This window comes from Cervus canadensis, chromosome 3 (genome assembly GCF_019320065.1).
Source record: "Cervus canadensis isolate Bull #8, Minnesota chromosome 3, ASM1932006v1, whole genome shotgun sequence".
NCBI classification, from domain to species: Eukaryota; Metazoa; Chordata; class Mammalia; order Artiodactyla; family Cervidae; genus Cervus; species Cervus canadensis.
Window position 1 is genome coordinate 98,282,679 of NC_057388.1, and position 14,037 is coordinate 98,296,715.

The window sequence follows — 14,037 nt, forward strand, 5'->3', positions numbered from 1 at the left end:
TAGTTCCTCTTCACTTTCTGCCATCAGGGTGGTGTCATCTGCATATCTGAGGTTATTGATATTTTTCCCAGCAATCTTGATTCCAGCTTGTGCTTCATCCAGCCCAGCATTTCACATGATATACTCTGCATATAAGTTAAATAAGCAGGGTGACAATATACAGACTTGATGTACTCCTTTCCCAATTTGGAACCAGTCTGTTGTTCCATGTCCAGTTTTAACTGTTGCTTCTTGACCTGCATACAGGTTTCTCAGGAGGCAGGTAGACTGGTCCGGTATTCCCATCTCTTGAAAAATTTTCCACAGTTTCTTGTGATCCACACAGTCTAAGGCTTTGGCGTAGTCAAGAAAGCAGATGTTTTTCTGGAACTCTCTTGCTTTTTCAATGATCCAACGGATGTTGGCAATTTGATCTCTGGTTCCTCTGCCTTTTTTAAATCCAGCTTGAACATATGGAAGTTCACTGTTCACGTACTGTTGAAGCCTGGCTTGGAGGACTGAGCATTATGTAGCTAGCTGTGTGAGATGAGTGCAATTGTGCGGTAGTCTGAACATTCTTTGGCACTGCCTTTCTTTGGAAAGATGTGCAGCCTTTTCTGAAGCTCAGCATAGGCTCACAGGGCACTAGAAGCTCACCCAGGTGGGTTCTGCTTTAGAGCTATGGTGGGGGAAGGCTCTGTATTGACTGACTGCTGGTGATTTCACATTTGCAAAACTGTATGGTTGTTAACAAGTGAGTTACTGAAATTAAGTTCCAAAGGGACATTTTGAAAGAAGAAAAAGATTGTGAATGCCTCTATTTTGTCTGCCAGTGTCAAGTACATTTCCTTGTATAAGAACACTTTTCATTAATATTTCATTGTTGGGGGACTTCCCTGGAGGTCCAGTGGCTAAGACTCTGGGCTCCTAATGTAGGGGACCCAGGTTTGATTCCTGGTCTGGGAATTAGATCCCATCTGCCACAACTAAGACCCGGCACAGCCAAGTAAATAAAGAAAAATTTTTTTAAAAATTCACTGTTGGGATTTCCCTGACAGACCAGTGGTTAAAGCCTCATGCTTCTACTGCAGGGGGCACAGGTTTGATTCCTGGTAAGGGAACTAAGATCCCACATGCTGCAGGGCATGGCCAAAATTTTTCAAAAACCAATATAAATAAAATTTTAAAAATTTATTGTTCATAGATTATTCTTAAATCTCTTCCCCACTCTATTACTAAAAAGGTCTACTAATAGTAACAGTAATAGTACTACTATCCTAATAATAATGGCAAACACATTACTATGCAATTACTATGTGCCTGACACTGTACCAAACTTTTTGCTTTTTTTTTGGCAGCTCGGCTTGGAGGATCTTAGTTCCCCAGCCAGGGATGGAACCCTGAACCTCCTGCAGTGGAAGCATAGAGTCCTAATCTCTGGACTGCCAGGAAAGTCCCCAAGGATTTTATTTATATTTTGTTGTTGTTTACTCTCTAAGTCATGTCCGGTTCTTTTAAAACCCCGTGGACTCTAGCCTGCCAGTCTCCTCTGTCCATGGGATTTCCTAGGCAAGAATACTGGAGTGGGTTGCCATTTCCTTCTCTGGGGGGGGGGGCGGGTGCGGGGGTCTTCCTAAACCAGGAATCAAACCCACGTCTCCTGCTTGGCAGTTGGATTATTTACCACTGAGCCGCCCATGAAGCCATAACTCAGTGTATCCTATCAGCTATCTTTTGAAGTAGGTATTATTTGTAATTCCTACCTTAAAAGTGAGGCATGAGACGTGGAGAGATTAAAGTCACACAGTAAGTGGCCGAGCCAGGATTCAAACCCAAACCATCTGGCTCCAGAGCCCACTCAACAATTATGCTACATGCTTTCTCAGACAATGATCAGTAATGGATTTGGGCTCTATCACATTAACCCTTCACCACCCGCTACACACACACACACACACACACACACAGAACTACACTCACTGCAAGATAAACTCTCATACACAGGTTTTCATATCCTTCAAAGAATTGTGCAGCTCTCTCTATACAAGAAGCTGAAGGGGAGAGAAGGCAGTGAGGAAGGGGCAGGGCGGGGAACAGGTAGCAGGCTGGGGGCACTGGGTGAGTCCTATTTAACTTCGGGGGAGTTATGGAGGAGCAGTGCCTGAAATACGCCTGGCCCAGGCTGAGTGCTCTGCCTTTTGAACAGGGATGATGCAGAAACTCGAGTTCCCTCATATGTAAGGTGATGTGGTTGAAACCCAGGGCCAACCAGGGTGGCTTCTGCCAGCCTGATGTCGAGCCATCACAGCCCAAGGCTTAGATTGAGAGGAGGGAGAACTCACCCAGCAGCACGCCTCGGGGCTCCCCAAGGGTGTTTTGCAAACCTCCCTGAGACTGACAAGGGGGTCTAGGGATTCATATCACCAAAGGCAACAACAGTGCCTGCTGAATTTCTTTCATTCTCAACAATATCAGTATAATCTGTTCAAGAGCTTGTGATCAATTATTGAATGAACATGGGTAAATTTCACAATTCACAAATGACTCATTAGTTGGTTTACCATCAGCAGAAGGGAGGCTGCTAAAGAGTTCTTGACATCATACAGTTTCTTCTGAACCATACATTGTTTAATTTATACCCCAAAATAATTGCCAAAAACTGGAAGCTCAGGAATGCTGAAATTAAAGTGCAAGTTAAGAAGTAGCACAGAATAGGTGATAATTCTGCAAAGTCATTCAAAGATTGCTCTTCACCTGAATAGAAGTTGCTTTACTATCATTGCAACTTTCATTTAGTTATTCTTACATAGTATATCAAGATGTCTCTAGAACTTGAAAAGACCAACATTTAAAAGAGATCACAGAGTGATAATTATACTCAATGCATTTTTTTTTATTCATTTGGGAATAAAAATTACCCACACATAATTTTAATAATGTGCAATACTTGTGTTAATTTTTAGAAAGTTGATTACAAATAGCAACCTGAAACCTCATCTAATCTAGAAATGAAATTTCAATTACAGAAATAAAATTAACATTTGTAGAAATACCAAATCAGTTATTTTTTCAAAGGTACAGAATATAGGCATTCTCCATATAAAAGCTTGTGTGTGTGTGTGGCAGTTATCTGTCAGTGTTTTATCATCTATATATCTCCAAACCAAAACATAGGTTATTTTAAAATTCAGCAATGTTTTAATGTAAATAAAACATCATTTTAGTGGGAAAAAAACTAGTATATCTGAACATAAGAATTTCACTGTTGGTGATAGGTGCACAACATTATAAATGTAATTAATGCCACTGAATTATACCCTTAACATTTTTGATATTTATTATTTTCCTACAATTTTTAAAAAATGTATTATAACAAAACCCATTGAACTGTGTACTTAAATAAGTGAATCGTGTGGTATATGAATTACATCTCACTGAAGTTGTAAAAAAGAATCTTAAAATGAGCTCAAAAGGGCCTAAGGAGAAAATAATTGCATTTTAAATAAATTTTATAATCTTTAATAATTTATCAGCCATTAGTATTGATTCTTAACTTTAACCATTGTATACCATATAAAAACAATGAAACATTTTTAAATACCTAAGGGAATTACTAAGATTATCTATTACTGAGGAAAAACTAAGAAAGGGATTTGTCACTTGGGAAAAGGAAAAGAGGTGAGGAACACTGGCTTTAGAAAAGTTCATATTTTTTTTCCAGTGTAACAATTTTAGTAATTTGTTCTTCTGCTGCACACTGAAGAAAAAATTACATTACAGAAAAGCTGGGATCCCACAAAGAGTGACTCTCTCAACATAATTGTGTACATTGACTTTCTATACATTGACTTTCCATAACATTTTGACATGTGCAGAGATATAGCTATTACTCAGGTAGCCCCTCTAGGGATTTAAGTCCTTTGCTGGCCATTTACAATATGAACCTGGCAAGTCCCTGATAGTTCAGTTGGTAAAAAATCTGCCTGCAATGTGGTGTGGGTTTTGAACTGTGGTGTTGGAGAAGACTCTTGAGCGTCCCTTGGACTACAAGGAGATCAACTCGGTCAATCTCAAAGGAAATCAGTCCTGAGTGTTCATTGGAAGGACTGATGTTGAAGTTGAAACTCCAATACTTTGGCCACCTGATGCGAAGAACTAACTCATTGGAAAAGACCCTGATGCTGGGAAACAATGAAGGCAGGAGGAGAAGGGGATGACAGAGAACTAGATGGTTGGATGGCATCACCGACTCGATGGACATGCATTTGAGCAGGCTCAGAGAGTTGGTGGTAGACAGGGAGGCCTGGCGTGCTGCTGTCCATGGGGTTGCAGAGTCAGACATGACTGAGCGACTGAACTGAATTGCAATGCAGGAAACCCTGGTTCAATCCCTGGGTTGGGAAGATCCCCTGGAGAAGGGAAAGGCTACCCACTCCAGTATTCTGGCCTAGAGAATTCCACAGACTATATAGTCCATGGGGTCACAAAGAGTTGGACGCAACTGAGTGACTTTCACTTTCTTTTCACTTTCAAGTCACTTCCCCTGTGGGGGCTTTAGTATTCTCAACTGGAAGAAGAGAAGGCTGGACCAGAGATGCATTTGTGTCTTGGCTGTGCATGGGATGGGCCACTGCACCTGCTGAACACACCAGGTCCCAGCTCTGCAGCTCTGCTTCAGTAAGTCTGGACCAGGATCCATAATTTGTACTTGTTAGAAGTCTCTTCAAAGCATAACGGGATTCCCACACATCAGTCCACAGACCAACAGTTCTATCACAGACTAGAACCCATCTGTTGCTCCTACCAGCTCTCCAAGCTTCAGCACCCAAAGCCTTAGTGGCCAGTGACCACAGAGATATAAGCAGAAGTGGAAATGCCAAAGGAATTCCTAAATGCTTCAAGGAATGCCCATAATTAGGAGGAGGAGAAAGGAGGCGCCAAGTCTGAAGAAGTGAGAACTAGATGGTGTCAACCAACGCTGCTAAGGAGGGGACTGCACAATATGCCTGGTCCCAGGCCAAGAAGTACAGAAACCAGGGCCTTAGAAATCTTTGTATCAATCCCTTGGACAGCAAGGAGGTCAAATCAGTCAATCCTAAAAGAAATCAACCCTGAATATTCATCGGAAGGACTGATGCTGAAGCTCCGATACTTTGGCCATCTGATGTGGAGAGCTGACTCATTAGAAAAGACCCTGATGATGGGAAAGATAGAAGGGAGCAGGAGAAGGACGCAACAGAGGATGAGATGGTTGGATGGCAACATGGACTCAATGGACAGGAGTTTGAGCAAACTCCAGGAGATAGTGAAGGACAGAGAAGCTCGGCATGCTGCAGTCCATGGGGTCGCAAAGAATCAGACACAACATGACTTAGTGACTGAACAACAATTTGGTGGGCTCCCTAGGTGGCGCTGGTGTAAAGAGCCTACCTGCCCAATGCAGGAGACATAAGTGATGTGGGTTCGAACTCTGGGTTGAAAAGATCCCCTGTAGGAAGGCACAGCAACCTACTGCAGTATTCTTGCCGGGAGAATCCCATGGACAGAGGAACCTGGTGGGTTATGGTCCATGAGGTCACCAAGAGTCGGACACGAATCAATTTGGAATTGCCATAACATCCAATTTTAGGTCTGTTGAAATCAATAACAACAACTTTGGAATTGTACTTTGAAGGATGTTTTTCATCTCATTTTCCTAACAATTTATTTGCCTTTCACAGAAGTTCTGGACCATGATGAACTGGAATTTTTTTTTCTTGGCTGTGCTGGGTCTTTCTTGGAGTGCATGGGCTTCTCTAGTTGTGGAGCACGGGCGCTAGAGTGCAAGGGCTTAGTTGCTCCACAGCATGTGGGATCTTAGTTCCCTGACCGGAGATCGAACCTGCGTCCTGCATTGGCAGAAGGATTTTTAACCACTGGATCACCAGGGGAGCCCCTGGAATTTTTCTTTTTAAAGACAATTAGTCTTTTTACCATTTGAAAGACACAGGTATAAAATAACACTAAAGACTGGGGAGAACAGTGATCTATTTCACCTATTGCTGCAAAAAGCCAAAGACAAAGGTGCCTGCAATTCCTGAATTTGGCAGGACCTTCGCTGGGGCCCTTGGCAATGCCCTTTTGGGAGAATGATGAGGCAAGTCCCCTACATGCAGCACAGTCTCCTTGAGTCGAGCCTCTAATCAGAAGGTGTTACATTTGAAGCCTGCTCCACCGCTTATCAACTGTGAAACCACAGGCAAATGACCTAACCAAGTTTCAGTTTCCACCATTGTAAGCCAGAGACACCATTCACTTCAGATTGCTCTCAGGGGTAAATGAGAACGCAAGTGGTAAGCATAGGGCCTGACACCCCATGCATTCAATAAATGGTAGTTACCCTTTGTTCGAGAGCTCTCACACTGAGAATGGAAGAGAGAATTAGTTGGTAGCTGGAGACAAGCAAAGCTTTTATAAAAGCTTTTATAAATATTGGGAAGACGACTTCTAGGTAGTTAGACTCAGGAATTCTTCATGGATTGTGTGAACCCATACTGCTCATCATAGTGAAAACCTGAAAATAATCTTCAACAATACAGAACTGGGGCTTCCCTGGTGGTTCAGTGGTAAAGAATCTGCCTGCCAATACAAGAGACATGGGTTCAAATTCTGGTCTGAGAGGATCCCACAGGCCACAGAGCAACTCAGCCCACAGAACACAACTATGAAGCCTGTGCTCTTAGAGCCCAGGAACAGTGACTACTGAGCCAAGCACCCTAGAGTCTGCTCCACAAGGGAAGCCCTAGCACTGCAACTGGAGAATAGCCACTGCCGTCCACACTAGAGAAAAACCTGCACAGCAATGAAGATCCAGCACAGCCAAAATAAAACTTAAAAAAAAAAAACAACACAGGATTGTTACATAAATTCTATACAACTTTTAAAAATGTAGTAACGACTATCTGTGACCTGAGCCACAGTCAGCTCCCGGTCTTGTTTTTGCTGACTGACACCCCTTATGGCAGAAAGTGAAGAACTAAAGAGCCTCTTGATGAAAGTGAAAAAGGAGAGTGAAAAAGTTGGCTTAAAGCTCAACATTCAGAAAACTAAGATCGTGGCATCTGGTCCCATCACTTCACGGCAAATAGATGGGGAAACAGTGGAAACAGTGGCTGACTTTATTTTTCTGAGCTCCAAAATCACTGCAGATGGTGACTGCAGCCGTGAAATTAAAAGATGCTTACTCCTTGGAAGGAAAGTTGTGACCAACCTAGATGCATATTAAAAAGCAGAGACATTACTTTGTCAACAAAGGTCCATCTAGTCAAGGCTATGGTTTTTCCAGTAGTCATGTGTGGATATGAGTTGGACTATAAAGAAAGCTGAGCGCAGAAGAATTGATGCTTTTGAACTGTGGTGTTGGAGAAGACTCTTGAAAGTCCCTTGGACTGCAAGGAGATCCAACCAGTCCATCCTAAAGGAGATCAGTCCTGGGTGTTCATTGGAAGGACTGATGAAGCTCAAACCCCAATATTTTGGCCACCTGATGCGAAGAGCTGACTCATTTGAAAAGACCCTGATGCTAGGAGGGATTGGGGGCAGGAGGAGAAGGGGATGACAGAGGATGAGATGGTTGGATGGCATCACCGACTCAATGGACATGGGTTTGGGTGGACTTCGGGAGTTGGTGATGGACAGGGAGGCCTGGCGTGATGCAGTACATGGGGTCGCAAAGAGGCGGACACAACTGAGCCACTAAACTGAACAACCCAAATTGTTTATTCCCAGACACATATACATATACTTTTTAGGAATACATGTAGATGTGTTGTAGTAGCCACGTGTTCCGGGAAACAGAACTGAACTATGTGTGGGCTTCCCTGGTGGCTCAGTGGTAAAGAATCCACCTGCAATGCAGGAGACACAGGAGATGGGAGTTCAATCCCTGAATGGGGAACATCCCCTGGAGAAGGAAATGGCACTCATTCCAGTACTTGTGCCTGGGAAACCCCATGGATAGTGGAGCCTGCTGGGCTATAGTCCATGGGATCTCAAGAGTCAGACATGATTTAGCCACGAAACATATGAAGTAGATAATAAGGACCTACGGTATAGCACAGGGAACTTTACTCAATTCTCTATAATGACCTATATGGGAATGAGTGGACATATGTATAACTGATTCACTTTGCTATACACCTGCAACTAACACAACAGTGTAATTCAACTATTCACTCAGTCGTGTTCGACCCTGCAACCCCATGGACTCCTCTGTCCATGGGATTTCCCGGGCGAGAATACTGGAGTGGGTTGCTATTCCCTTCTACTCTAATTTAAAAAAAAAAAAAAAGATGTGGTAAAATTGTTTAATGGGGTAAAAAATGTTCACCAGTAGGGTAAATAAAAGGTTAAAAAGAAAGCATATTCTAATACACACACAAAAAAGAGATATACACAGGAAGAAAACTACAAATGGTATTAGAAAGATATAAACTGAAGAGCTATTTCTTGATATATTAGTGTATTATTACCTAATGACACATTGCTACAAACTTAGTGCTTTAAAACACATTTATTATCTCATAGTTTCTGTGGAAGTGCCGTCACAGCTTAGGTGGATTCTCTGCTTGGTCTCATGGGGCTGAAGGCAAGGTGTCAGGTCTCTTGCGGGTCTCAGGTGCTTCTTCCAAACCCACTGGTTGTTGGCAGAATTCATTCTCTCTAGTTGTAGGACTGAGGCCTTTATTTTCCTGCCAGTTTAAGATTTTTTTTGGATGTGGACCATTTTTAAAGTCTTTATTGAAAAAAAAAAAATAAAGTCTTTATTGAATGTTACAATATTGCTTCTATTTTATGAGTTTTTGGCCACAAGGCATGTTGGATCTTAGTTCCCTCACCAGAGACTGAACTCACACCCTCTGCATTGGAAGCTCAGAGTCTTAACCACCAGACCACCAATGAAGTCCCCCTCAACACATGGTGTTTGACATGGGTGTTTGCTTTCAGTCAAGCCAGCTGGAGCCCGGCTCTCCACTTTCTCTTTGGTAACCAGCCAGTGAATAGGCAGCATGTAAATGAGCACCCTCCCTTCATTTTGGTGCCCATCCTTGCCTTTCTTTCTTCGTAACTGTCTTGGTACCAATATTTGTAACGCACCATCTCAAGCTGCCATGTGTAGACTTCTATGTCTCTGTTTGAATGACCTTCAGCATCCCTAAGACTGTAGGATACAACAGCAGTGTTTATAGAACTTTGACTATCATTGCTATTAAGAAACAGTTTACATTTCTAGCTGGTAAAACATGACCTTATCACATGAGATGCGCTGATATAAGTATACCATTCATTTGCTTAAATGTTGCTTGTGGTCCATGAATTGTTCTTCTAATCCATGAATCCATCACCTGCAGTGAACAGCACTGTTTCGGAAGGGAGGTCCCAGGTCTCTGCCACTCCTTTGTTTACACAGTATGATTAGCAAGCCAGCCACTTCAACACACTGAGTCTCAGACACTTGAACTAGACCGTAAGTTAGAGGGTAAGAGTTGTGTTTTGGCCATCTTTGAAGTCTGCAGGATTTAAACAAAGCATATCCTCTATAAGAAACTAAATTTCTTATATTTCAATCTCCTGGTGTTATTTCATAGCTAGAAGTAACAACAAAAAAATCATTCCCTCTAAACTTTGAGGCTTTAGGACTCCACAGTGTCAAGAGAAAACAGATGTTCAAGTCAGAAAGGCCGACTAAAGAGATGGTGGTGAGGAAGAACGTAAATCTGCTATTCAAGACACCCAGAAAACTTGAGCTACATCCAGACAGGAAGCAAATGGTGGCAGATCTGTGTAAAGACTCAGAAGTGGAGTCCAAAACCATTAAGGATTCCTTCCTGAAACCAGTGTTCTCATTTGCAAAATTAGACAAATACTGGCCTTAACTGCTTTACAGACTTATGAGGAGCCATTAAGAAAAAAATTTTAGGGGATTCCCTGGTGGCTCAGTGGTAAAGAATCTGCCTGCTAATACAGGAGACACGGGTTCAAGCCCTGATCTGAGAAGATCCCACGTGCTGTATGGCAACTAAGCCCGTGTGCCACAGCTATTGAGCCTGTGCTCTAGAGCCTGGAAACCAAAACTACAGAAGCCCACATGCCCCAGGGCCTGCTCTACAATGAGAAGCCACCCCAGTGAGAAGCCCAAGGCTGCAACTAGAGAGTAGCCCCTATTCTGCCAAAACTAAAGCAAAAAAAAAAAAAGCCTATACAGCAAGAAGAAAGTGAAGTCGCTCAGTCATGTCCAACTCTTTGAGACCCCAAGGAGTGTAGGCTGCAAGGCTCTCTGTCCATGGAATTTTCCAGGCTAGAATACTGGAGTGGGTTGCCATTTCCTTCTCCAGGGTATCTTCCTGATCCAGGGATCAAACTCAGATCTCCTGCATTGCAGGCAGACTCTTTACCATCTGAGCCACCTGGGAGACCCTACACAGCAGGTAAGACCAAGCACAATCAAAAAATAAATTACTTAAATCATAAAAGAAAGCTTTTCATAAAGCATCATCCAAGTTTTCCCTTTGAAGACAGTGTTATGGCCAGGTGACATGGACTTCAAATTACAGCCCAGGTGGCCCAATAATGTGCAAGTGACTTTAGAAGAGTGATAGTTGAGGTCCCTGTAGGACAGGATTCTGGGGGTACAGTGACTTTAGGGAGGAGGGCTAAGCTCTAGTTAGGCTAAGAAGAGGACCAGCTGGATATGTCACATCTTACTAAAAGTACTAACTTAGGAAGATCATCTTGATATATCAGGACAACCAATATTATCCCCATAAATGTTACCAACACACTTGTATTGACATACTTTTCTAAAAGGAAAGACAGTGGTAGCTAAGATGGGCATATCCTGCCGGCCACAGAGGGTGTCATATGTCTGCTTTTGCCGGCCTCATGGCTTTGGCACTTGTCTTTGGTCAGAAGGGAGGTGCCTTTCTCCCCTTCAGATCTCAGCTCAGATGAGCTTTTCCTGGCTAGAGACGAGCCAGGCCTCCCACTGAAAGCTCACTTTATACCTTTCTAGTACTTATCATAACTATAAGAAACTCTTAAGAAACAGTCCCAAAATAATCTAAGTTCCATGAAGAAAAGCACTACAAGCAGAGTATTGGCAAAAAATCAGAGAACAGGCTTGCGAATCTCAATGAATCTCTGATTCATGCAAAACCTGATTTGGGGTGGAGGGGCTGTCTTCTTCAGTCACTTGAGGACCTCAGAATCCCTCCATCCTGTACCATCCTGTAACAGTCAATTTAACACGTGGCTTCCAACACCTCCACAGCAGGAGGGATGGAGGAGGCTTGCAGCACGTGGTCCAAGTGAGTCTCATGGCACCGACTTAACTGCAAAGAAGTTTGGAAATGATTTATTATATTTTCTTGGCTGCACCGCATGCCATGTGGGATCTTAATCCCCCAACCAGGGATCGAAACTTGCTTTGGAAGTGCGGAGTCTTAACCACTGGGCTGTCAGGGGTGTCCCAAAGTTTGGAAATAGAGATCACAAGGATTATTTGGATGGCACCGCTCCTGCCACTTCGGTGCTCACAGAACCTCAGTGCTAGCTCAGTGCTGGCAAGGACTCAAATACCTGTAAAACAAAGTTACCTTCATCTTATTAAAATGTTATCCATTAACACGATTCTAACACAGAAGGCAAGGGCAGGGGAAGAAAGGGGGTTAAGTGCACCTGCATGCACAGAAGTAAAAACACAACCAGCCCTTTATAAGAGGGCAAATATATCCTCAGTCTTCCTTTAAACACATCTTTTTCTTAGAAACTCATCATTTTTCATTTTAGATTATGATCACTGTTGGCAAAGACAGAGTAGGTGCAAGCTTTTACAGAAAGTCAGTTCTTAAGTATTTGTTGAGGGGAACAAGTTTTCAATTAAAAAGAAAGTAAAGCATATCACTTGAACCTAAAAACACTTGTTTGTTCGAGTACTACAGGGTGTCTCTTCTACGCACTGGTAAGGGAGCTGTAGGCGGCACAGTAGGAAGGAAACTGCTTGCCAACGCAGGAGACGCAAGATAGGTGGGTTCCATCCCTGGGTCGGGAAGAACCCCTGGAGGTGGCAAACGCAACCCACTCCAGTATTCTTGCCTGGATAATCCCATGGACAGAGGAGAGTGGCGGGCTACAGTCCATGAGGTCGCAGAGTTGGACATGACTGAGCACAACGCTCCGTCAGGAAGACCTGGTTAGTTCTGGTGAAGTAAGATCTTAGCAATGGATCTCTTCCTGTCATCTGATACAAAGAATAAGCACTGGGTTGTTAAATTTTAAAGACTCTTTTCCCACTTAGAGGTTAAATCCCTCTCCTACAGGAGCCTATACAACCCTCAGAAAAGGTGTTTGAGGATTACTTAAAAATTTACCATCTAGCTACCCAATTTGCAACAATTTAACTAAAGGGCTTCTGATGAAGCACAGGTCTTCCCTGGTGGTCCAGTGGTTAGACTCTGCACTCCCAACTCCCAAGGCAGCCGGGACAGGTCTTATCCCTGGTTGGGGAGCTGAGATCCCGCTCATGCTGCCTGGCATGGCCAAAAGGAAACACTCACTATAGCTGGTGAGGGAGATAGGGAGGCCTGGTATGCTGCAGTCCATGGGGTTGCAAAGGGTCAGATACAAGTTAGCAACTGAACAACAAAAGTCAGTACAAAATCTCATTATTCGAAAAGATATCATGTTTTCATTAGTAATATTTATCAAAGAGCAGGCAAAAAACCAGGTTTGTAACAATGTATTTCCTACTAATATCTGTACACCTGTGTATCAATTTTAAAAGATCATTTATTATATTTGTTCATCAGTACAATTTACTTGATCACCTTACAATTTATAGTTTACTTGATTTCCTAGAATAGAGGTGCCTGGAAAGTATTTTAAATACTCAATCTTTTATTTAGTTTTCCTTATAAAATGACAGTTCCTTTAAATAGACAGATGAGATCAACATGGGACAGGCTATGATGCTGTGACATCACAAACACTCAAAGTCTCAGTAGCTCTTCCCCCTATACACAGCTGGGTCCCATGTCCCTTAGAAGTGAGCCAAATGTCCCACTCCACCTCTCCTCCTCATACAGAGACCCTGGCTGACAGAACCACCACTTCCTTGGAATATTATCCATCACCTTAGAAAATCGGAGAATGAGGAAAACCATGCGCTGGATCTTAAACGTTCCACCTGGAGATGACATCGTGTCCCTTCCACTTGCATTTCCCCAGCCCACAAAAGTTAGATGTTCTTTGCAACCATACCACACACCCAGAAAGCAGACTTGATTCCAACAGCACAACCAAGGCCGCCTACAAATACCTTTGTTGATGGCATCCCTCCTCCCTCCCCCACACCTTCAGCAGTATTTCCCCCAACCTTTTAACAAGCACACAGAAGTTCTCTCTCAGTGTAGGCAGGAGGGCAGCAACACAAATGAAGGGCTGGCTTATACATAAAGTCCCACCATCTTTTCCACAAAGACACAAAGAAAAGTTGCTTCAGACATCAACCCACCTGAACTCCAGCTATTACCACCACCTGGGTCATGCCCAAGCCACTCTCCCCACCATGGACCAACATGCCAACAAGGCAGCTACTAAGGAGACTCTTCCTACTTTTTGGACACCAAAAACTGGAGGTTTAAGTCTCTCTCTGTCCCCCTAGATCCCCACCACTTCCACCTCACCTCCGAGGCTCTCTAGCATTCCTCTGGGAGTATGTGTGGTCCCCAGCAAGGCCTCATCAGTACAAATTCTAAGTACTTTGGGAAGGGAGCAGCTTCAGCTGAAGATCCACCAGAAGGGAGCTTCCAGAAACAGACTCCTCAGTGGATCTCCAGCTATGATCAGGACTACAGTTAAGTTGCCATCACACAATTCCTAGACGAGGAAACATTTTCAAATTGCATGGATTATTAACATAGGCAATACAATTATTTACTCTTAATTATAGATATTAAGCTATTTTACAAATAAGCACTGTAAAAGGTTACTTAAGGTCTTCCATGGGAGTGGTGGGTTTTT